The following is a 21,784-nucleotide window of genomic DNA, read 5'->3' as shown; positions in this document are numbered from 1 at the left end:
AGACAGACAGGTACTCCCAGAAAGTCAGCAAAAACTTGGCTCATATGTGCTATGCGTTCTATGTGCGTGGAAGGAAAAGAGAATAATAGGGACTAGGTACAGAGAGAGCGACACACAAGGTGACACTGACAGACACACACACACACACACACACACACACACACGCCCAGTAAGAAGCAGGGACAAAGAGAAACAGGCACCTTGAAGCGGAGAGAGAACGGCAGCATCCTGTGCCTACGGGGCAGGTTATAAATACACGGAGGAGGGGAGGAGAGTCATGAACATCACAGGTAAACAGAGGATGCTTGTTTGAGTCACCTCTTCTCCCCCAACGCTCAGATCCCCTGGCTGCCTTCCCTGCAAAGCCCACGGGTCCAGAGCCTTTTACTTCCCCTCTCCCTTGCTCCAGATTCACCCCCCCCTCAAAAAAAAGCTACACCGGGATGTGCTGAGTAATCCTCCAAATGCCTGTGTAGTTTGCACGCATACCCACTTGGCTGGGGTTGAGTCTTCTTACTGTAAGAGCCAAGGCGCGTGGCTCTAAGCCCACGTGGGAGGGAGATCAGAACAGTAGGGCCAAGCGGTTGGTTGGTTCCCTGAGGGCTGGAGGGCAGAACCATGATCTTTCCTGAATCCCTGAATTGGAAAACCCTGCTGGGTTTGTGAGAGGGGATGCTGGTGGAACTACAGATCCTAAATATATGGGGCTAGACATGCAAGCCACGAGGACAGAGAACATGAGACTCCTGATTGGTTGGAGATGGAGATGGAGCGAAGGAGATCCATGTAAGGACTGGTAGTAACAGAGAAGAACTATTTCTTCTTGGCTTCTGGACACATATCTCTGGGGCCCTGGGGAGAGACCCTTGGCTAAAATTCTCTCCCTGGTTTTGGATGTAACTTGAAATCCCTTTGCATCTGGGAGGGTGCTTTCGCCTGTTGTTAACAGAGTATCGAATCAAAGCGACACTTATGAATTGCATGACAAGGATGAGAGAAGCCATTTCAGTGTTGATTACAGGCATTCCTTGAGTTGAGCTCAGATTCAAGGCAGGAGGACACAGATCCTCACATCTTTGTGGGAGCAGTGCGAACACACTTGAGAAGCAAAACAAAGCAAAACCAAAAAAAAAAAATGGTGAAAATAAACAAATATTGCTTTAGACAAGTGAATTTGGGGGTGGTCTTTTTAGATAGCACTATTGTGGGGCGCCTGGGTGGCTTAGTCGGTTAAGCATCCGACTTTCGCTTAGGTCATGATCTCGCGGTTCGTGGGTTCGAGCCCTGCGTCGGGCTCTGTGCTGACTGCCAGAGCCTGTTTCAGTCTGTGACTCCCTCTCTCTCTGACCCTCCCCTGCTTACGCTGTCTTTCTCTCTCTCTCCTAGAAATAAATAAAAAACATTAAAAAAAAAAAAAAGATAGCACTGTTGTGACCATGACCCACTGATCCGCCTTTCAAACCATGCCCTGCAGGGAGTCAGCCAGGATCGCAAGGTCAGCCTCATCTGGAGGCAATGGAGCTACAGAAGGGACCTTCGAGGGGGTCTCCCTGCTCCCCTAGTTGCTGCTCTCCCTGCCTCCTGTGTCCTGTCCCTTCTAGATCACCTGCTAGGCTGAAGGAGCCCCCAGAAGCCCCCTGCCCTTCCACTGACACCTGCCCTCACGCTATGCCAGTTCTTCAGACTCCTATTTTCAGACTGCCAAAGCTGCACAGTCTCTGGTGGGACCTCTTCCTTTGTTGCTTGCAAAGCTTCCTCTGCAGACCTTCCTTTCTTAAACATTCCTATTTATTCTTTCTTTGTAGAACACGGGTTCCAGAGTGGGGTCCTCCAGCCAGAGGCCAGCTCCATTGGAAACCCCACAGGCCAGCCAATTTGGTGAGGCAGTGAGACATTATCTTCTCCTCTCTCCCCTCCGGGTTGACACCTGTAACGTTTTATCCATCAGCCTTCCCTGGATGGCTCTCCACGGCTGGCCTGCCCCCTCTCCAGCCTCTGTACTTGTTGAGGGCCCTGGATTCTTCTGGTTTCCACTCCTCATCCAAGATGGAGCTCTGTGATGCCCTGGGTTCACATTAAATGTGAATCCCTGCGTTCAGTCAACACCTGAGTCTTCACTACTTGTCATGTATCTAGCACTGTGCTGGACACAAGGACACACAGTCCCGGGCCTGTCCTACAAGGTTCTGCATGCAGAATTGAGAGGCATGGGTGGGAGTAAAGATGTGCCATACAGTATTATTATGGGGGGCTTCACATTGTGAAAGATGTTTCTCGAGCCCCTGCTTTGTGCAGAACAGTGTCCTGGGCATTGGAGACATGGCAGTGGCCAAAGCAGGTAAAGTTCCTCCCTTGAGAGCTTCAGCCAGAAGTTTTTATAGAATTCTGACCACGAGGGTTCCACCTAGGAGAGCCGAGATTCCCGTTTCTGCCTCTTCTAATTCCTGAAGCAACTCTGGAGTTCACAGCCCCGGGAAGTTCTTCTCCAGAAGTTCTGTCTCTTCTCCAATATCCTAGTCTTCTGCTTGTTGATGTGCTTGTTTAAAATTTCCCCTTGCTCTTTTCGTGGGTGGTAGGCTGCTTCAGGATGAAGCTGAACATCTCTTTTTGAGCTACCGGTGGCCAGAAGCTCATTGAAGTGGACAACGTATGCCTTATAGGAGAAGCATGTGGCCACAGTTGTTGCTGGCTCTGGGTGAAGAATGGAAGGGTTATGTGATCTGAATCAGTGGTGGCGATGACAGATAAGACTTCCCCCTGAAGCAGGTGTCTTGACCCATGGCCGTGTTCACCTTCTGATGAGTATGGGGCCTTCCTATTACAGACAAAGGAAGAGTTGAGAAAGAAAGCACGAATCTGTTCAAGGTTGTGCTGTGGGTGCTAATCTCAGTGTTCTCAGCTTGGTCCTTATAAAATAAAAGGTTGGGGAGAAGGACATTTCTGGGCTCCTTGATACTACCGGGCCTCATCGCAGGGGGCCCAAAAGAGCTAGAAGAATCCACAAACGTTTCAGTCTCTCTAAAGAAGAGAGTGTGCTGTGAGAAAGCCCCTAAACACAGGAGGTAAGAAACACAGAATCAAAGCACCCAAGATTCAGCATCTTGTGACTCCAAGTGTCCTGCAACACAAAGGTTGGGGTATTGCTTTGAGGAATCAGGGCGCTAAGAGAAATAAGAAAGAGGCTGCAGAATATGCTAAACTTTTGGCCAAGAGAACGAAGGAGGCCAAAGAAAAATGCCAGGAACAGGTTGTCAAGAGATGGAGGCTGTCCTCTGTGAGAGCTTCCAACTCTAAGTCCAGTCAAAAATGAGATTTTTCTAAGAGTGACAAATTAATGAGATCAAATGTCAAAAAATAAATAATAAAAATAAAATAAAATAAAATCTCCCTTTCAGTCTGGGGCTCCCTGAAGGGCAGGGCTGTGTCTCTCCCTCAGATCTCCCTCAGATTTGTCTCCTGCCTCAGACTGGGGTCCCTGAGGCCAAGGCTGTGTCACCCTTCAGACACAGGGGAGGGTTGTGTCTGTCCTACCTCAGACTGGGCTCCCTGAGGCACAGCTTTGTCCCCCCTCCACCACCACCAGACTGGGCTCCCAGAGGGCAGGGCTGTGTCCCCCTCAGAATGAGGCTCCCTGAGTGCAGGTTGTGTCTCTCCCTCCCCACAGTCCCAATATTAGTCCTGAGCATGGGCAGCTGAGGAGAACTCTTCAGTCTGGGCAATCCCACCTCAGATCCAAGAACCTCTGAGCAGCTCTGGAGACTGGGGAGTGAGGAGGCTGGATCTTGACCCGGACTGGGAGGGAGCAGAGAGTCCAAGTGTTAACTGAGGATGTCCTAATTCTGTTAGTGTAACTTTCCACTTGACTTATTTATAGTCCACACAGGGTGATTTACTGGCAGTTCTTCTGCCACATCCTGGGATCCCTGTTGGGGCAGGGGCTGGGGGAGAAGAAGGGTGGGGCGGAGAGGGAAAGGGATGGGATCTCCAGGACAGAGGCTAAGTGAAATGGACCCTGGACCCTCCAGTTCCCAGGCTCCCACAAGAAGCTATATGGGCCAATCTGAGCTATTTCACATCATGTTTTTGTACTGAAGGTTTGGGTACAGGATATATTTCTGGAGGATGAAATTCAATTCTGCCTGGAGGCCAGGCCTGGCCCAAATCACAAGTGGGTAAGGCATGTTTTTGGCTACAGGCCTTACCTCTCTAGGCCCTCCGTTGCAAGGTCTGGCCTGCCTGTTCTTCTCCATGCCTTGCGTCCTCCAACCTCAGCCCCCCATTCCATTAGTCCAGGCCACCCTATGCTAATGTTGGGTCCTTCAGATGCCCACCAACTGCTGAGCACAATTCCTTAACTGGGTCAATCTAGAGAAACTCACTGAGCATTTATGCTACACCGGGCTCTGTTCTGAGCAGTTCACACGCACTAACTAACCTTAGAGTATTTATAACTCCATTTTACAGATTTGGAAACTGAGGAACGGGGACATTAGGTGATGTGCCCAAGGTCACATGGCTATCAGTGGCAGAGAAGGCTGGCCCCCAGGCCGTCTGCCCCTGGTGGTAACGGGATTTAGAGTCCCCCTACAACCTGCCAGCCCCCTTTCCTCCCCAGACTGCTCTCACCTTCCCTTCCTCCAAGGAGCCAGCATCTTGGGCTATGCTCCAACCTTCTCTTGTCTATAAAGTTTACCTGTGGTTGTCTGTGTTCCCTGCTAGACTGCTGGCTCCCTGAGGGCAGGCATTTCCAAGCTCCAGGAAGATGACCTGGCATGCAGGAGCTGTCCAGCATACTTGTGAGGTGGATGAAGAAATGAGTGGGGAGCAGGTCGTCACCCCAACAGTGGGCTTCTCTGTTTACATAGGCTTCCCCACTCACAAAGTGAGGCCCCAGACCGTGCACAGATGTGTGCATGCACATGTGTGTACATGCCTGTCCCTCTGTGTGGGCAAGGGCACGTCTATGAGCACAGGTGCGCATGCATAGGTGTCTGCATGTGCATGTATGCATGCACCTGTGTGGGCTGTACTGGAAGCTATTGGCCTGCTGGGCTGGCAGCACTGTGTGATGACCAGAGTCTCTCCACAGTCTAATCGCGCCTGACAGATTGATTAGAGGAGAAAGTTGCTGGGTCTCTATCGCAACAGACAGGGTGAGCATGTCTCTACTTAACCTTTCCCTTCACACAGGAAGGAAGGGGGTGCAGGCCGGGGCAGAGGAAGGGACCCGGCAGGGAGGGTGAGGAAATCTTCCCGGAGGCAGAGGGAGCAGAATTTGCAGAGCAGGGGCAAGCATTTGCAAGACAAGGGAGCTAGTGTGACCACGATGTGATCAAAGGGCTCCCAGGGCCCTGGATGTCCCAATGGATCTAAGCATCACCCTCTCTCTCCCAGAGGCTGAGTGAGTGGGTGGCTCCTTAGACAATCTGCTGTCCAAGAGCCCATCTGGAGCTCTAAAGCCCAGCTGTGCTGTGCCCACAAGGGCCCTTCAGAGACAGCCTCAGCAGGGTGGGGGAGGGTGCTGAGGGTCATTCCGCCTTCACCTGGGAGCAGAGAGGAGGAGAGAAAGTTCATAGGGCTGCAGAGAGCCTGGAAAAAGAGAGGAGATTTGTGCCTCCGTCCTACATGGGAAGAGACGACCTAGTGCCAGGAAGGCATCCTCCCAGGTCAGCTACCCACCCAGTACCAGCGGCTTCTACCCCTGCTAGGGGCTCAAGCAGGTGGGTGCTCAAGGAGATGGTGAGTGTGTGCTCTGGAAGGGCATTGTTGAGGACCCTTGCCGATCTGTCACTTCTGTCCTGGAGGCCTCCCAGGAGGTGACAGGAAGGGCCTATATATAACAGAGTAGACTCTGGAGAAGGAAGCACCTGTCTCCACCTGGGCCTGGGGCTTTCCCCACAATCCCTCGGGGTCACACAATGCAAAGCAGACTGCCATGTTTGATTCCAGTCCCTGCTGCCTGGGTGAAGAGGCCCCATTGCCCGCAGCCACCTGAGCTCTAATGTTCTGAATCATCACACTTTTTAACTTGGGAGTCTAGTTGCAGATCTTTTATGCCATCAAGCTACTCTTTATGCTATCTTTTTGTAGAACTTCTAAATGTTACTGGTTAACCGGGGGGGGAAATCTGTGTATATAGTAGTATCATCTCAAATATTTTATTTGAGAATGCTTAGGGAGGAAAAATAAAACTAGAACATATCCAGCAGCATAACAGTGGTTGTTATTAGGGAATTAGGTCTGGCTAATTGTTATTTATATTTCTCTGCATCCCCTCAATTTCATCATTAGAACAGTAGGTATTGCTTTCCTAAAAGTAGTAGGACTGGTTTTGAATACAAGCAGGATGCCGATTTGGTAAGCAAACCACACAGAGCAAAATATCTTACAAATAAAACAAAATAAAAAAGAAAGTAATAGTGGCTATGTTTTGAAGCTGTGTGTGATGTTTTTCTTTCCTTCAATCTCCCTGTCCCCTGCCCCCTCCAATCAGCCACATTACCAACACTGAGGGTACAGGGTGGGTGTGGACATGGTGGGGAAGAGGAGAGAGGTATTTCAAACCAATAAAAAAAATCATTTCTGCCCTTCTCCCTCGCCGCCATCAAGAGGAATAGAGGAAGATAATTGTTGCTTTACCCAACGCTCTGGGTCTGGGTCAGAAGCCTTTGGAAGGACACACCATGAAATCAGTGCAACAGTCAGCAGGCCTTGTTAATGACCTTCTCGAATCTGTTCCCTTCTTTGTGTCTCTGGCAGAGCTTTTGTTCCCATATTTGCCCTACTCTCAGAGGCCCCATGTGCAAGGCAGGTGCCCTATGCCCTTGACTAGTCTGGAGTGTTGCTCAGTGGGGCACTATTGGCATTCCAATTATAGGAAGAATAGCATTTCTGCCCCCAGGGACTGTGTGTTCAGAGGGCCCCAGATGTAAGCACTTCTAAAACCTCTCCTACGTGCCCCAATGCCCCTGAGTGAAGCTGTTATGTCTTGGTTGAGGGTCACAGGAAGCCAACTGCTATGACTTCATTCCCCTTGCCAGTGACTTAAGAAAAAGCAGGTGTTACAGGCTACATTGTGTCTCTCTCAAAAGATATGTTGAAATCCTCACACCCTGTACTCACGAATGTGACCTTGTCTGGAAATAGGGTCTTTGCACATGATTATGTTGAGGTCATTAAGGTGGGTCCTAGTCCAATGTGATGTGTCCTTATAAAAAGAGGTAAATTTGGATACAGACACGGAATGCACAGAGGGAAGGCAATGTGAGAGACAGGGAGAGGGCCATGTAAAGATTGGAGAGTTACTGCCCACGCCCAGGAAGAGCTGGGACCACAGGAGCCAGAAGATCAAGGAAGGATCCTTCCCCTACAGTTTTCAGAGGGAGTGGGGCCCTGCTGAAACCTTGATTTTGACTTGGAGACTCCAGTACTGTGAAGCAATAGATTTCGAAGTTACCCAGGTTGCAGTACTTTTTATAGCAGGCTTAGGAATCGAGCACAGCATCTGACTCCATTTTAGCCAATAACATTGGAAGGAAAGTGGACTGGGGGAAATTTTTTTCACTACTACAAAGAAACCCAAAGGAAACAATGATTTTTCTTTTTTTTAAACAATGATTTTTCTGATGATGATGATCTTTTTGTGTCTGCCTGTGATGGTGATGGTGGAGACTGTTGCAGCCACCTTGTGAACATGAGACACTAGGCTGGTATAATCAGCCTATGGAGAGAGAAAAGATGGAAAGAACGTGGGTCATTGATGATTACTGTTGAGCCTCTGAAACAGTCAGCTCTGAAGCTCCTTAACCTTGGGGCTCCTTGTTGTATGAGATAATACATTCACTTATGGTTAAAATAATTTTGGGCTTGGTTTTCTGTTTCTTACACTGAAGTGCATCATCCAAGACAAAGTGTACCATATCAATCAATCAATCAGCAGCCTCAATCTGACCAATGATAGATGCCATCAGAGAAGCTGGTAACAATTGATGGCTCAGCTAAAAGCCACCAAACCTTAGCTTTCAATATTAAGTCTACAAGCGTGTATCCCAGGAGAGAAATTTGAGGAAGTTGACTGCTTGCTTTTGTCTTAGTCAATTTTAATGTTCCAGAGATAGTCACAGAAATGTAGAGATGCACAGCCTGCCTGAGCAGGGAGGGAGTTCAATGTTCAGCTCATGCAGGGGCTCTCAAAGCATGGTCAAGGACTTCTGGGAAACTGTGAGGTCACAATTATTTTTCTAATCAAACTAAGATGTGACTTGCCTTTTTTACTCTTGTTCTCTCATGAATGTGCGGTGGCGTGTTCCAGAGGCTGCGTGACATGCGACTTCACAACACTCTGCATGCAGAAACAGATATGAGAGTCCAGCTGTATTCAAATAAGGCAGGCATTAAAGAGATTTCCAAAAATTTACTCTCTTTACAAATTTATTTTGTAAAATACAGCCATTTTTCATAAAATACAATTTATATTAACTAGCGATGGGTCTGTTACTTCTATTTTAAAATAGTAGATATTTGCTAAATTTCTCAGTTGATCAAAGTAGAAGGAGCTCACACAAGTTAAAGCTCTTTGGAGTCTTCAGTAGCACACAATAGTGCAAGGAGGGCCTGTGACCGAATGGATTTAGGACTGCTGATAAAGTGAGCCCATGATTGACCCAGAGCAAGGAGAGGGGCCTCTCAGACAGCTGGGACTGCAGACAGGGGATAGAAACTGGATCCGCTGATAAAAATAGAAGTAAACACTTAAAGTTGTCTGCAACAGAACAGGCATGATGTAGAGCCTTTACACCTGTCACTTAGCAGAATTCTTATACCAACCATTCGTGCTTCACAACATGCTATGACCTGGACAGGTCAATGAGACCATCCCCATTTGGCAGATGAGAAAATTGTGAATCAGCTAAGATCATTCCCTTCCCAGTGTCCCGCAGAATTTAAATCTGATGCCATTGCTAACATTGCTGAATTTGGTGTCCCACAGAGCCAGGATCTCAAGTTCCAACATGTAGCTGTGCTTGGACTTCAGTCCATGCTCTGAGCTTCCTGAGCCCCAGGATACTCATCTGTAAAATGAGCATGCAAATATCCAGGTTGGGTCAACAGAGACAATGAACAGAAGAACAAAGGTAAAGTCACCATGATGGATATGACCATTCATTCCAGCTGTGCTTTCTTTTGCAGTGACCATTTTTGGGACGATCAGCTGGTTGTGAAAATTAAAAACATGGACACACTCTCATGATTGAACACACATATGGGTATGCACATACACACCAACAAGGTGACTTGTGGCATATACACTTTTATATTTATACTCAGAGATTTACTTTAATCACAAATCTTTAAGTTCTTCTCCGCGCATGCACGTGTGTGTGTGTGTGGGGGCGCGCACACACATCTGTCTGTCTGTCCGACTCTCACACACATTAACTCAGCCACTTTTGTGAAGGGCAAGCTTGGCTGAATCAGGTTAATAAGAGCACCAATATCCACAGAGCTAGAATGAGCATCAGCCCCAGGTGCTAGTCCAAAGGCCATCCCTCCTCTATTGGACTATTGGACCACAAATAGTCAACTGCACTTGAGATTAGGCGGGTTTTTTGCAGGCCTTTTGAGTTTTTCCTCCTCAGCACAAAATTAAATAAGCACCATTTCCAGGCACTATTTGGTGAGGCAAGTAATAGAGTCTGAAGCAATTATTAGATATTTACTGTAGCAAAAAGCACTGAACTAAGATGTGCTTTAAAAACATTCAGTAGTAAACAAGGGAGGGAGGGGAGCCCCTGGAGATGGAGCACTGGGACCGACCCTGGGAGATGCAGGCATAGGCTGTGGCCCTGCTGGCTCTGCCTTGATGGTGCCAGTGCTATCCCCAGGCCTTGCATTTGTAGGGGAAGAGTCTGGCCTGGCTCAGGGGACCAGTATGCCAGCATCCGCAGGCTCTTCGCCAGCATTTGTCCTTGGGGAAAGCGTATCCCTTCTCTCGGTCTGTTTCCTCTGTGTACTCCAGGTTGACCAGATGACCCGTATCATACCGTGGTCCTTACAGACAAGGTCTCCTGTGGTCACACCACAGGAGTTGGTGTCCAGGGGGACAGCGAAGCCCTGCCCCTCTACCCTCAGAAACTGTCCTGCCCTCTCCCTCTCTTCTCTAGCTGTTGGCCTGGGCTCTCCGAATAGAAGTCTGTTCCTGGCACACTCACAGAGCATCTCTTGTCCTTGGGCGTACCTAGTCCTCTGCTCTTGCCAACTCCTCGTGTGCCAAAGCAGGAAAGGGCTCCTGCTTTGCAGTCACAAAGAGTGGCCTCCAGGCCCACCTCTGTCACTCGCTAGTGGTGGATCTCCAGGCAAGTGACTTATCTCATCTGAGCCTCAGTTTCCTCATTTGTAATCCAGAGCTAACAAGGATACCTCAGTGGTGATTAAACATGAAAGCACTGTGGGTGCTGATATGGCATTTGCATGCTGTAATTTAGCTACATTGTGTTCCGTGTAATTTCATTTCATTACCCCATTATCCCCTTCAAAGCCCTTGTGGAAATGGTGAGGTTTGCACACACAGGCATGTCTCAGGGAGAAAGTCCACTCTCTTCCAGGAAGCCTTTGTTTTTACACACACACACACACACACACACACAGAGTTGAGGCTCCAAAAGTGGGGCTTGGAGCAAGACAGGTGATGGGGAAAGGGCGGTATACCCCGCAGGGAGGAAGGAAGAACGGGCAGAAGAGAGAGTGGGGGAAAGGCCAGGTGTTTCCTGATGCTGTGCCTTGGTTTTCTCCACCAGAATATCCATTATTGGTTGGAAGATACTCGTTATTGGCTGGATGGTATGAAAAGGCTCCTGGGAAGTGCCTCCTCCCCACTTCCCTCCTCTTGGTACTCTTTTTACTCCCACATGCCACCTTTCTGGAACCAAATAACCATGACCAGAATAAAACATGAGCCAGAATGTGTGTCTGGGTCTAAGCTGTGTGAGTCCCAATCCTTCCAGCTTCTCTGTCCAAGCTCACCTTGGGTGGAAGGGGCTTGGTATTCAGAAAGATGGAGAAAAAAATGTTCCCGTCCAGCCATCCCATTGCCACTCCATGTGACAAATGTTTGTGCTCTCGCTGCCCAAGTCACACACGCCAGTAAATAGTACAGCCATTGATCCACCTGTCTCATGTTTATGGCCTCTGTTCTTGCAGCATCCGTAAGCAGTTCCGTGAGTCCCTTACGGGTCGACAGGTGGAGTGGTCAGGGGAAGGGTCAGTGCCTTGAGGCCACCCGAGAGTTACGTTCTGAAGCTGGGGGATGTGCTGGGGACCCTGGGCCATGGGCCGATTTCAGCAGGACCTCGAGACCTTGGCACAATACACCATCCTGTATGGCGTAAGGCTGGTGGCAACTGTCTACATGAGGTCTAAGTTCCAAGAAGATAGAATGACACCTTTTGCCTTGTTCTGTACGATATTCATCTTTGGGCAGGAGAAAGGCATCAGGAAAGTCAGAGGACACCTGGCCAGGACCTAGACCAGAAAGAGCTAGAACAGAGGAACACGGAGAAGGAAGAGGACGAGGGTAAGACCGTACAAGGCAAGGATGATGAGGAAAGAAGGTAAGAAGGCAGCAAGTCTGGGTTGACCTCTCTCCCTCCTCATTCCTGCACTCAAGACAAAGGGAAGATCCTCACTGAGAGCCATCCTGGTTAGTGAACACATGTCCTACAAATGACCTTGGAGAACTAGTCTGGGTTCTGGCAGGCAAGTCAGCTCCTGGAGCACCACTGAAACATGAGTCTCCTCTTTCTGGAAAGGTCGCCCTGTCAGATGAGCAGAGAAGGACAGAAGGGATGTTTCAGGTAGAAGTGTTCTTTGTTGTGGGAGCTGATCCTGTATTGTGGGTATTTAGTAACAACGCTTGTCTGTACCCATTAGATGCCTATAGCAACCCCCTGCTTCAGTGTGACATCTAAGAATATCTCCAGGTGTCACCAAAATTGCCAATGGCTGAGAACCAATGCTTCAGGGGCCATATGCTTCCTGAACTGGGTTCACAGAAAGAGCCACTCTACCTTCCTGGGTCCCCAGAGAACCTGTCTCACAAGCTGGCCTCCACCCTTTCCCCGTGTCTGATGGCACACTTCCAAAAACACCAAGGAGGAGACAGTTTGTATAAACATCAAAGATGAATGCTTTTCTTCATCGGTCTCTAGGGTCTGCTCCTCAGACACCCTGTGGGGTCTGGGCGGGGCTAGAAATAAGAGGCACCGCTCAGAGAGAGGCAGAATAGAGAAGGAGATTTGGAATCTGCCCCTGTCCCTGGAGGGTGACGGGCACTTACATCTGCTCACTGTGCAGGTAGAAGCAGAGGGTCCCCATGGCTCTCCAAGCCTCCATCTTTCCATCCATGCAATGGAAGAGCCTGAGCTGGAAGTCATGTGGGGCTTTTGCTGAACTCTGATGAACCACATTCTGAGATGTTCCAGCTCTAAGATTATAATTAGAAAAAGCCTGATCTTGTCATGCATTGAGGATAGGGAGAGCATGCTAAGAGTTCCCTCACAGTCACCTCTTAAATTCCTGAACAGTATAGGCAAGCATTGCTAATTCTAAAGGAAAAGAGAAATCAAACTTAATCTGGCTGGCCCTCAGATGCAACGTGAATCTCTTTCTATGCCTGCCTCTGTCTCTCTCTGACCCACCCAAATGTCTGTAATAGCAGGGAGACCCCCGTAGACCCAAGGAGAAGCTACACACTCTCACTGGTAACTGGGGGCTGACCAATTGTTTGAATTAATTGTTAGCAATGAACACAAGCCTAATGTGACCTGAATGCCTGATTAACGTCTGAGAGTCTCCCAACGTCCGGCAACCCCCACCCCCCTCACAAAAAATCTAAGAAAACACCTCTGCCCTCCATTCTGAATCTTCTCAAGGCTGTTCTGTCTTCTCTCTGTTTGTGTTTCTCCTGCTCTCCCTGTCTATCACCGCCTCAGTGTCTCTCTATCCACTTGCATCTCTGGTGCTGTCCAGCTCTCTGTAGCACCCTCTCCTCCTTGTCCCCTCCCCCTCCCCCCAGGCTGCCTGCCACCAATCACAACAAATTGACACGGAGTAGAGGCCCTGTCAGGAACATTATCTGCCTGTTCAGACTAAAGGGGTTTTCTTTGTGCATCTCGCTGTGATTCATCTTCAGAAGAGATCGATTCCTGGGCGTCCATCTCTGCGTCTGCAGAAAAACTCTCTAAAGTGGCTGCTTCCCTACTCGGCCCAGACCTCTGGCTCTCATTGGGCAACAAGCGCTCTGATGTTCACCAGCTTCCACCCCTCCGGGAGGAAAATCAGCCAGGGGTGGGAGGAGGCGCTGACATCCCCCAGCAAGCTAAAAGCAGCTCCGTGGAGGAAAAGGTGCTGGGACAATGGGCCCTTGGATGAGAACCTGAGCCAGCGCCCAGCCCCCTCCACCCACTTGGAGGGTGCGGACTCCCATCCTGTGTGCTCAACATCCTGATTATTTATGGAGTTGTAAAGTGTCCTTCAAGTGGCTCATTCTTCTCAACAAGCTGAAAGGCTGGTGAGGGAAGGCGCCAGCCAAAGCCAGGCCACTCAGGAAGAATCTGGAGGGGGAAGGGATGCTGGGAGAGACCCCACCATCTTCCCAGGGCTCAACTTGCCCTTCAGGTTGACTTTGAAGAGTGGACACTGGCTTTGACTTCCTGTGTGTGTCCAGCTCTGAGAGCGGGGAGTGAGGGAGAACATGTGCCAGGAGAGGTGATCTGGAGCATGTCCAGGGGCTAGTCAAAGACAGAGGGAAATGTCAGCTGGCCTCGCCCCCCGCCCCCCAGCTCCTCTGCAAGTGTCCGTCCCCACCTTTTTTATTTTGGGGAGCGCTGTTGGACTTCAGAGCATCATTTGAACAGGGTGGCAATCACATATCAAAGACATCAGACCCTGCTGTGATCAGACCTTCTTCAAGGTCTCTGTCACCCCCTGGTCCCCCATATGGGGTGGCAGGGGTCTCCCTGCCCTGCCAGGCAGACTAGGCACAGCCTCAACACACCCTATTCCTGGATCGGGGTAAGCAGAGAACACTGGTCAAGCTATTGGGGCAGGGCTGAAGCTCTCTGGACTGAAGTCAAGGTGGAAGCCATGGGGTTCCTCTTAGGCCAAGCAGAGGGTGGTAGGGAGCTTTTTGAGTGTTTCTGATGATGATGATGGTGTCCCTCTGAGGCCCCTGATCTGAGTTGGGGTAACACTGGGACTTCAGGAATGGGTTTCTTGGTTTCATGGCATACTTGACATCTGGGTCAGATTAATTATATTCCTGCCCATGTCTTTTGTACAAGAATACACCACTGAATGCATCGAAGATCTGAATGGAAGCAGACTGGGGGTTGAGAGGTAAGTCCTGGGAGGCCTGGAATGTGAGCCAACCAGTGGTGAATAATGCACAACATGCAGCAGCCTAGGGCAGGGGCACTTTTGTTCCCAGCTTCAGGGATTAAATGGTTGGTGATGGAGAAACAGAGTCCCCCATAAGTTGGAATGGTGGGCTCACTAGGCTTGGAGTGTAGCATGGTGGGTATGCTCATGCTGTCTGGCATCAGACAGCCTATGTTTGAATCCTGGCTCCAGAACCAACAAGCTGGGACAACCTGGGCCACTCACTTAATTTCTCTGTGCCTCAGTTTTCTTAACCATAAAATGGGACCAATAATAGCAACTTACCTCCTACGTTAGCTGTAAGGATTTAATGAGACAATGGGGGCAGTGCTTGGCTGACAGCGAGTCTTACCTAAGTGTGACTTATTTTTACAGCTATTACTGAGCTCAGGGAGCTTGAATTTGATTTCTGCCTGACTCCAAGCCCACTCCTTGAACCAGGTGCTAAATTTCTCCCAGCTTTTGGTTTCTTGTATAAACTTATTCCTAGGTCATAGGATTGTTGTGGGGATTCAAAGTAATAATGTACATGGACATGCTTACTAACAGCGTACATGATTGTGCAAACGTGAGCTTTTTTCGGAGATCACCAAGTGAGGGGCAGCACTAAGAGATGAGGAAGAAAGGGAAGAGAGCTGAAGGGACCACATCTAGATCATCAGGGAGGTATGAGGTCCACCACCAGAGGCAATCCAGGAAAGCTTCATGCAAGAGGAGGGCTGCATGAACCTCTCACAGTGCTCTGAGAAGAGGTGACTCACTTTGGGAAAACTGTTTGCTGAGGGGTTCTGCAAAGGGACACCAAATACCACGGAATCTACAACAAGAAGCAGAGATTTTAAACCAGGGTGCTGTCCAGCTGGGTCTGCAAAAGGCAAATCCGATTGTTCCCATTTCCAGATGAGGAAACTCGAGCACTGAGGAACAAAGGAAACTGGCCAGGATTGCACCAGCCCCCTCAGCCCAATCCACATGACTCCACAGCCCACACTCTTCACCACAACACACCCCACCAATGTCACCTTTTACCTGCCTGAAATCAGGCTCCTCTGCAAGGGTCCTTGTCTCTCCTATCTTGGGGAGACTCAGGAGTAGGGTTGGACCTCCAAGCATCATCCGAACTGGGTGGCTATAACATACCAAAGGCATCAGACCCTGCTGAAACCAGACCCGTTTCCACCCCCACCCCCTGGTCTCCAGCCCCACCTGCAGCTCCCAGGCTATAATTCCAAGACCAGGCTACCAGGCTCTGCCGGCTACCTTCTTGAGGTATACCCTGCTGTTCATGGCTACCCAGCAGCTATTGTCTTCTTCTCCCTTCTATCTTGGATGTGACTGTGCCAAACCCGAGGGGATGAGATCTGTGTGGTCTAACTCAGTTGTGGTAAACCCACTCTGTCTTGCCAGTGATTGGTTTAGGGCTGGGCATGTAACCCCGCTCTGGCCAATGAGACCACAAGGAAGCCTGCCAGGGGTGGCACACTGGGGAATATATTCCTCCTGAGGACGAACGCCCCTCCCTGCCTGGGAGCTGGGGGCTGGGCAGCCGTCTTGCAATATTAAGGGCTGGCATGGCCACCAGGCAGAATGGACAGACAGGAAAGGCCTGGATGTTGATAACAGCACTCAGCTGCCCCAAGTCTCATATGGATCTCTGGCTGTGTGACCTGATAAAACCCCTATAACCAAAACCACTTTGGTCAGATATTTGGTTATTTGCTGCCTAAAACAAGTCACCAAAATCAGTTCTCACTGCCTTATTTCTTCCTAAGACCCAGAGAGGCAGGAGAGCCAATCAGCACTGAAGTAGCCTTGTTCCCAAACTTAGGAAGGCCACCTTGGTAATACCCAAGGAAAGAAAGCATTCTTTGGACCAGGTCTCAATGACCAACACACAATTACCTGTGATTCATTGCACATTTCATCTTTTTTTTAAGAGAAAGGGCACAAGTAAGAGAGGGGAAGAGAGAGAAAAAATCCCATGAGGGCTAGAAAGAGAGAGAGAGAGAGAGGGAGAGAGAGACACACAGAGACAGAGACAGATATAGAAGCAGGGCTCACCCAGGGCTCATGTTTTTACCCAAAGCAGGGCTCAAGCTCACCTGAAGCGGGACTCACCCAATGCGGGGCTTGAGCTCACCCAAGGCGGGGCTCGTGCTCATCTGACGTGGGACTCGAACTCACCAACTGTGAGCTCATGACCTGAGCCAAAGTCAGATGCTTAACAACTGAGCCATCCAGTTGCCCTCATTGTACATTTCAAATCAAAGTACAGTTACTATCTAACCTAAATACAATTACATGACTTCTCTTTTTCCAGAGAGATAAAATTCTAATAATAAATCCTATAGAAAACTCCCCCATACACAGGTGGACACCTGCTTTCCTTTCCTTAGTTCCAAGTGGAGATAATAACAGAAGGAACTTTAAGAAACCTTGTCTGCAGGGCCCTGGGAGGTGTTGGGATGTGTGGAAGGGACAGAACTTGGTACCCAGCAGGCTGCCTTGACAGGGATGAGAAAGAATAGGAGCCAAGTCCCCGGGGAAGGGGTCAGTCCCTGAAGCCTGACTGCTGGAACACAGTGGCAGTGCTGTTCAAGGCCTCCAGGACTGACAGGCATGGGTTTTGGAATTCCCATGCTGTGTAGCTGTGTGACCCCCCAACACTGCACTTCCCTGAGCTTCAGCATACTCAGGAGTAAAGGCAGAGCAATGATACCACCGGGGTTTGCTGGGACAATGGAAGCCTAGATGAAGAGTTAGGGAAGCCCCAGCTGCCTGGCGCTGTCCAGCCTTCAGAGAAGGTGATCTCCAGCAGAACTCTGCAAAGTCCCCAGTGGGGAGACAGTGCTCGAAGGGAAGGGGTGGCTCTGTCCATGGAGGCGTCGGGGCTGAGCACGAGAGGTGCTAGATGGCACTCGCCTCTGGGAGAACCACTCTGTGTTTTTGGGGGGCTGACTCTGGAGTGGAGCTGAGTCTACCCCTGCCTTGCTCAGAGGACAAGAAGAAGCTGAGTTTTCTGTGGGGTTCGAATCCAAGAGGATCAGGACAGAAATTTCTCAAGGCAGCATGGAGGTTGTGCTGGGAAGCCAAAGATATTAGGATTTTTATTTCGGTTCTGCCCTTGATTCCCTGTGCAGCCTTAAATGGGCTTAAAGGGTATGTGCCACAGTTTCCCCACTGAAAGAAGAGACACACACAAAACAAAACAATAATTCTTTTTTTTAATGAAGTATCAATATTTATTTAAAGTTCATTCTTTTTTTATACTTATTTTTTATTTATTTATTTATTTTTACAAATAGTTTATTGTCAAGTTGGTTTCCATATAACAGAAATGCTGATGCATAGGAGCGCATGTACCCCAATGTTCACAGCAGCACTCCCAACAATAGCTAAAACACGGAAAGAGCCTAAGTGTCCATCAACGGATGAATGGATCAAGAAGATGTGGTTTATCTATACCATGGAATACTACATGGCAATGAGAAACAATGAAATCTGGCCATGTGTAGCAACATGGATGGACAAAACAATAATTCTTAAAAAAGATGAAACTGGGGCGCCTGGGTGGCTCAGTCGGTTACGCATTTGACTTCAGCTCAGGTCATGATCTCACAGTTCGAGCCCCATGTCAGGCTCTGTGCTGACAGCTCAGAGCCTGGAACCTGCTTCAGATTCTGCATCTCCCCCTCTCTCTGTCTGCCCCTCCCCTGCTCGTGTTCTATGTGTGTCTCTCTCTCAAAACTAAATAAACATTAAACATTAAAAAAAAAAAGATAAAACTCACAGCACTCCCCTGACCTGTCACAGGAGTGTCTGGGACCGGGAGTATGTACCCGCACCTTCTGATGGGTCCCAGAGTTTCTCTCACTAACTGCCATTTGCATCCCAGGACTGGGCGACCCTCTGGAAGTGTCCAGCGTATGCAGGAAGGAAGAGAATGTTCTGAGTAGAGGGGTGAGCAAAGCAGCTCATTTTCAAGTCCAATTCCCACTTTAACTGAGTTTTGCTGAAAAGCCCCATGCAAGCACTTTTCCTGCCATTTTGCCAGAGTTGATGCTCACTGATAACAAAAATATGGGGGGCAGCAGAAGACGGGTTACTGCTACTGGCAGTGGAGCGAGAAGGGGTGGATGAGCGGCGGGCCTGCGGGCAGCAGAAGGGGCTCCCTTGTAAACAGAAGGGCCCGTCTCAACACACCTCTCCCCACTGCCCTTTGCTCGCACCCTGCCTGCCTGGCACTCCAGCTGAGACTAAATGTAACCCTCAACCTCAGGGCCACACTGGCAGAGGAGGTGAGATGAGCCCACACTATATGTCTGTCTGCCCCACTTCCTATAAGACTGCACCTTCGGAAGGTGTCCTTGCAAGGATCCTTAGGTAGGGTCAGTACACGAGGTGACCTGGTAGAGAGCAGGACACCACTGGGCTGGGACCCTGAACCGGTGAGCTTTGATAAGGAAGAAACCAGTTGAGGCACCGGTCAAGTTGCAGGCTTCTGCACTGGGCAACGATGCAGCAAGGCTCTCAGACATGGAAGAACTTCACAGACTCAGTTTCGAAGAGGGCTGGCCCCCACCTTCCTTGCCAGCCAAGGAGCCCCAGAGAAAGGTTCCTCCCATACCACTCAGTCCTTACTCCATGCATCTCACGCACTTCAACCGGGCAGGGAAATATGGGCTGTTGTAGCATTAATGCTGGTTAGTAACAAGGCAAACTGAAAACCAAACAGGAATGAAAGGATCCAGATGCCTCACAATCATGGTTATCCATGACCTCCAGTCATTTGCTCTAACTGGAAGCATCTTATCAACAACAACAACAACAATAACAACAACAACTTACCTGCAATTTGAAGACAAATCAAGTGAAGAAATAAAGCCTCCAATATGATTCTCTGACTGCAGAGGAGTGCTGGATAAACATAGCTCTCAGGTCCTCTTTGGATATCAGATCTTGTAAAATAAAATATTTTGGACATAAACCACATGACTGATAACACAATGAACATCAGGCACCCAGCACCCAGGTTATAAAATTAAACCTTGTAGTTTCAGGTGAAGCCCTGATAAACTCGGCCCAGTCCTGATCCCTGCCCCTGGCCCAGGGCCGCCACACCCCTGAGTCACACATGCCCATGCCTGTGTGAGTTTGTGTGCTCTTGCATGACACACATATCTGTAAACAACATGAGCACTGGCTTATGCAGTCTCATGATTTATACAAACGATATATTAACAGAATCCTTCTAAAACTTGCTTTTCTTTATAACGTGTTATGTGTTTGCAATTTATCCATGCAGCTCCGGTTCAATCTCTTTTTTCTTTTTCTGCTACTTGGTTGGACATTTTGGATCTGCAGACATCTGAGCTCACCTCCTTGTGTGCACATGAAGGAGAGCTCAGGGACAGAGATAGGAGGGGGCTGGCTGTGCAGACCATACACCCAGTCACTTCTGCAAGGTGAGGATGTGGTACAAGTAAGTGAGTGCCAGAGACCCACCAGTTGAGAAGCTCTGAGGTCTACATGGGGCAGTGGCATCCATACTAACAAAGTCAGACCGTGTTCAAGGTATCCAAGAGCTTTATCCCAGGAAAAGAGTAAATAGAAAAGGGGTGGGGGTAGGAGCACACATGGCTGTGTGTGTCCATTTACGTCTGTGTGATGTGTGTGTGTGTTTATGTTTATGTAATATTCATGGGAGTAATGTCCTTGTCTGTCTTTTTTGGCCAATGCACCCTGGCACCTAGAATAGTGCCTGGCCTCAGTGTTCATTCAGTAAATATATACTGGTGGAAATATACCATGCATGATATACCATGATATTTATTGGTGGAAATATACCATGCACTATATATACTCATATATACATGCAGCCATGCATGTGTGCTGAGCGCAGTGCATCCCCAGTCAGGGAGGGCACGAGAGTCGGGATTGGTGGCTGGTAGAAGGGACACAGCCGGCATCCCCAGCCCCCCTGCCCCATGCAAATGGAACAGCAGACCACTGAGTAATGCAGAAAAGTCAACAGTCGGAAACACGAAACAAAGGGTGCACACCGCCTGGATTTCTGGGAAAGGATCTAAGATGATAACTGGTAATTAAGCAACAGGACAAAGCCAAAAGCAAACTCAGAAGATGGCATTGGGTCTTCTTCCCCACAGAGCAAACCTCCTTCTCAGCAAGTTTAAAGAACCAGCAAACTTGAAGCCGAAGAATTAACAAATGGAAGCAAAAAGAAATTAAGCAATGAAATAGACAAGACAGACAAAAACCGTCACTGACAAATGACATACAGCAGGCAAGCCCTGGGAAACCACTGCCTGACTGGAGGGATTCTCAGATACCTGGCAGTTTGTTGCCCTTGACCTTAGGCTGTGTCCCTTGCCTTCCCAGGCCACAGCAGTTTGGCGGACAGCCTAAATAGAGGCGATAATCTCAGGTGTTTCTGGGTTTGTGTCGCCATGACAGGGAAAAAGCATGCAGGCAGGCAGGGTCCTCCAGGAAGGGAGCAGTGGTCGGGGGTAGGATACAAACATGACCTGGGATCTGGGTGAGCAGGTGGGCTGAGAGTCAGTATCAGGGGGTCTGACAGTCAGCTTGGCAGGGATAAGGCTCAGTACCCCCAGCAGGAGTAAAGAGTAGGCTTCTGGTGGCTGGCCAGGTCCTGGAGAGAGCAAGACAAGTGCTGATAGAAGGAAGGATGCAGGCCCTGGAGCCAGAGCTCTGGGGCCAAATCCTGGGGCTTCTATTTACTGCCCATGTGCCCTTGGGCAACTTGATTGTTGTCTCCATGCCTCGATTTGGTCATCTGTAAAATGGGAAGGGTGGTTATCGGTAGCATAGACTTAGTGCCCACAATGGGCCAGGTTGCTGCACTAAGAGCTGTTGGCACATCATGCAGGCAGGGTCCCTAGCTCGACCTATTTCACAGATGAGGAAAGTGGGGCTCAGAGAGATGCTCCTGGAGCCTCTGTGAGGACCTCAAGAGCAGAACGTGTGTCAAATGCTGCACACAGCTGGCTGGCTGTGCTTGGATTGTGGCTACCACGGTGGGGCTGATGTGCCAGGGTGCTGGCTAGATGGGGCCTTAGCACAAGTGTGGGTCTGGGCATCCCTCACACCCAGGGCTCCAGAAGGACCAGTACTTGGTCTCAGACCCAAGGCAGAGCCTGCTTTTGAGACCCGGAGCTCATCCATTGAGCGCTCCAGCACCATCTCCCGAGGCCCTCCTGCGGGCCAGCCACTGTCCTGAGCACTAGATGTGAGTCTTCTCCTGTGCCCTTCCAGGCCGCCACAACCAGATGGCTCAGTGGCGGAGCTGGGACTCCAGCCCCAACCATGC

General features: G+C 49.4%; 1 pseudogene; it reads left to right on the top strand.

Moving 5' to 3' along the window:
• Window positions 1-2,587: 2,587 nt before the first annotated feature.
• Window positions 2,588-3,310, top strand: LOC120238695 (annotated as a pseudogene).
• The last annotated feature ends 18,474 nt before the right edge of the window (window positions 3,311-21,784 follow it).

This window comes from Hyaena hyaena, unplaced genomic scaffold (genome assembly GCF_003009895.1).
Source record: "Hyaena hyaena isolate Hyena2069 unplaced genomic scaffold, ASM300989v1 scaffold_211, whole genome shotgun sequence".
In the NCBI taxonomy this organism is placed as follows: Eukaryota; Metazoa; Chordata; class Mammalia; order Carnivora; family Hyaenidae; genus Hyaena; species Hyaena hyaena.
The sequence above is the reverse complement of the archived record's forward strand: the minus strand, read 5'-3'. Positions and strand labels throughout refer to the sequence as shown.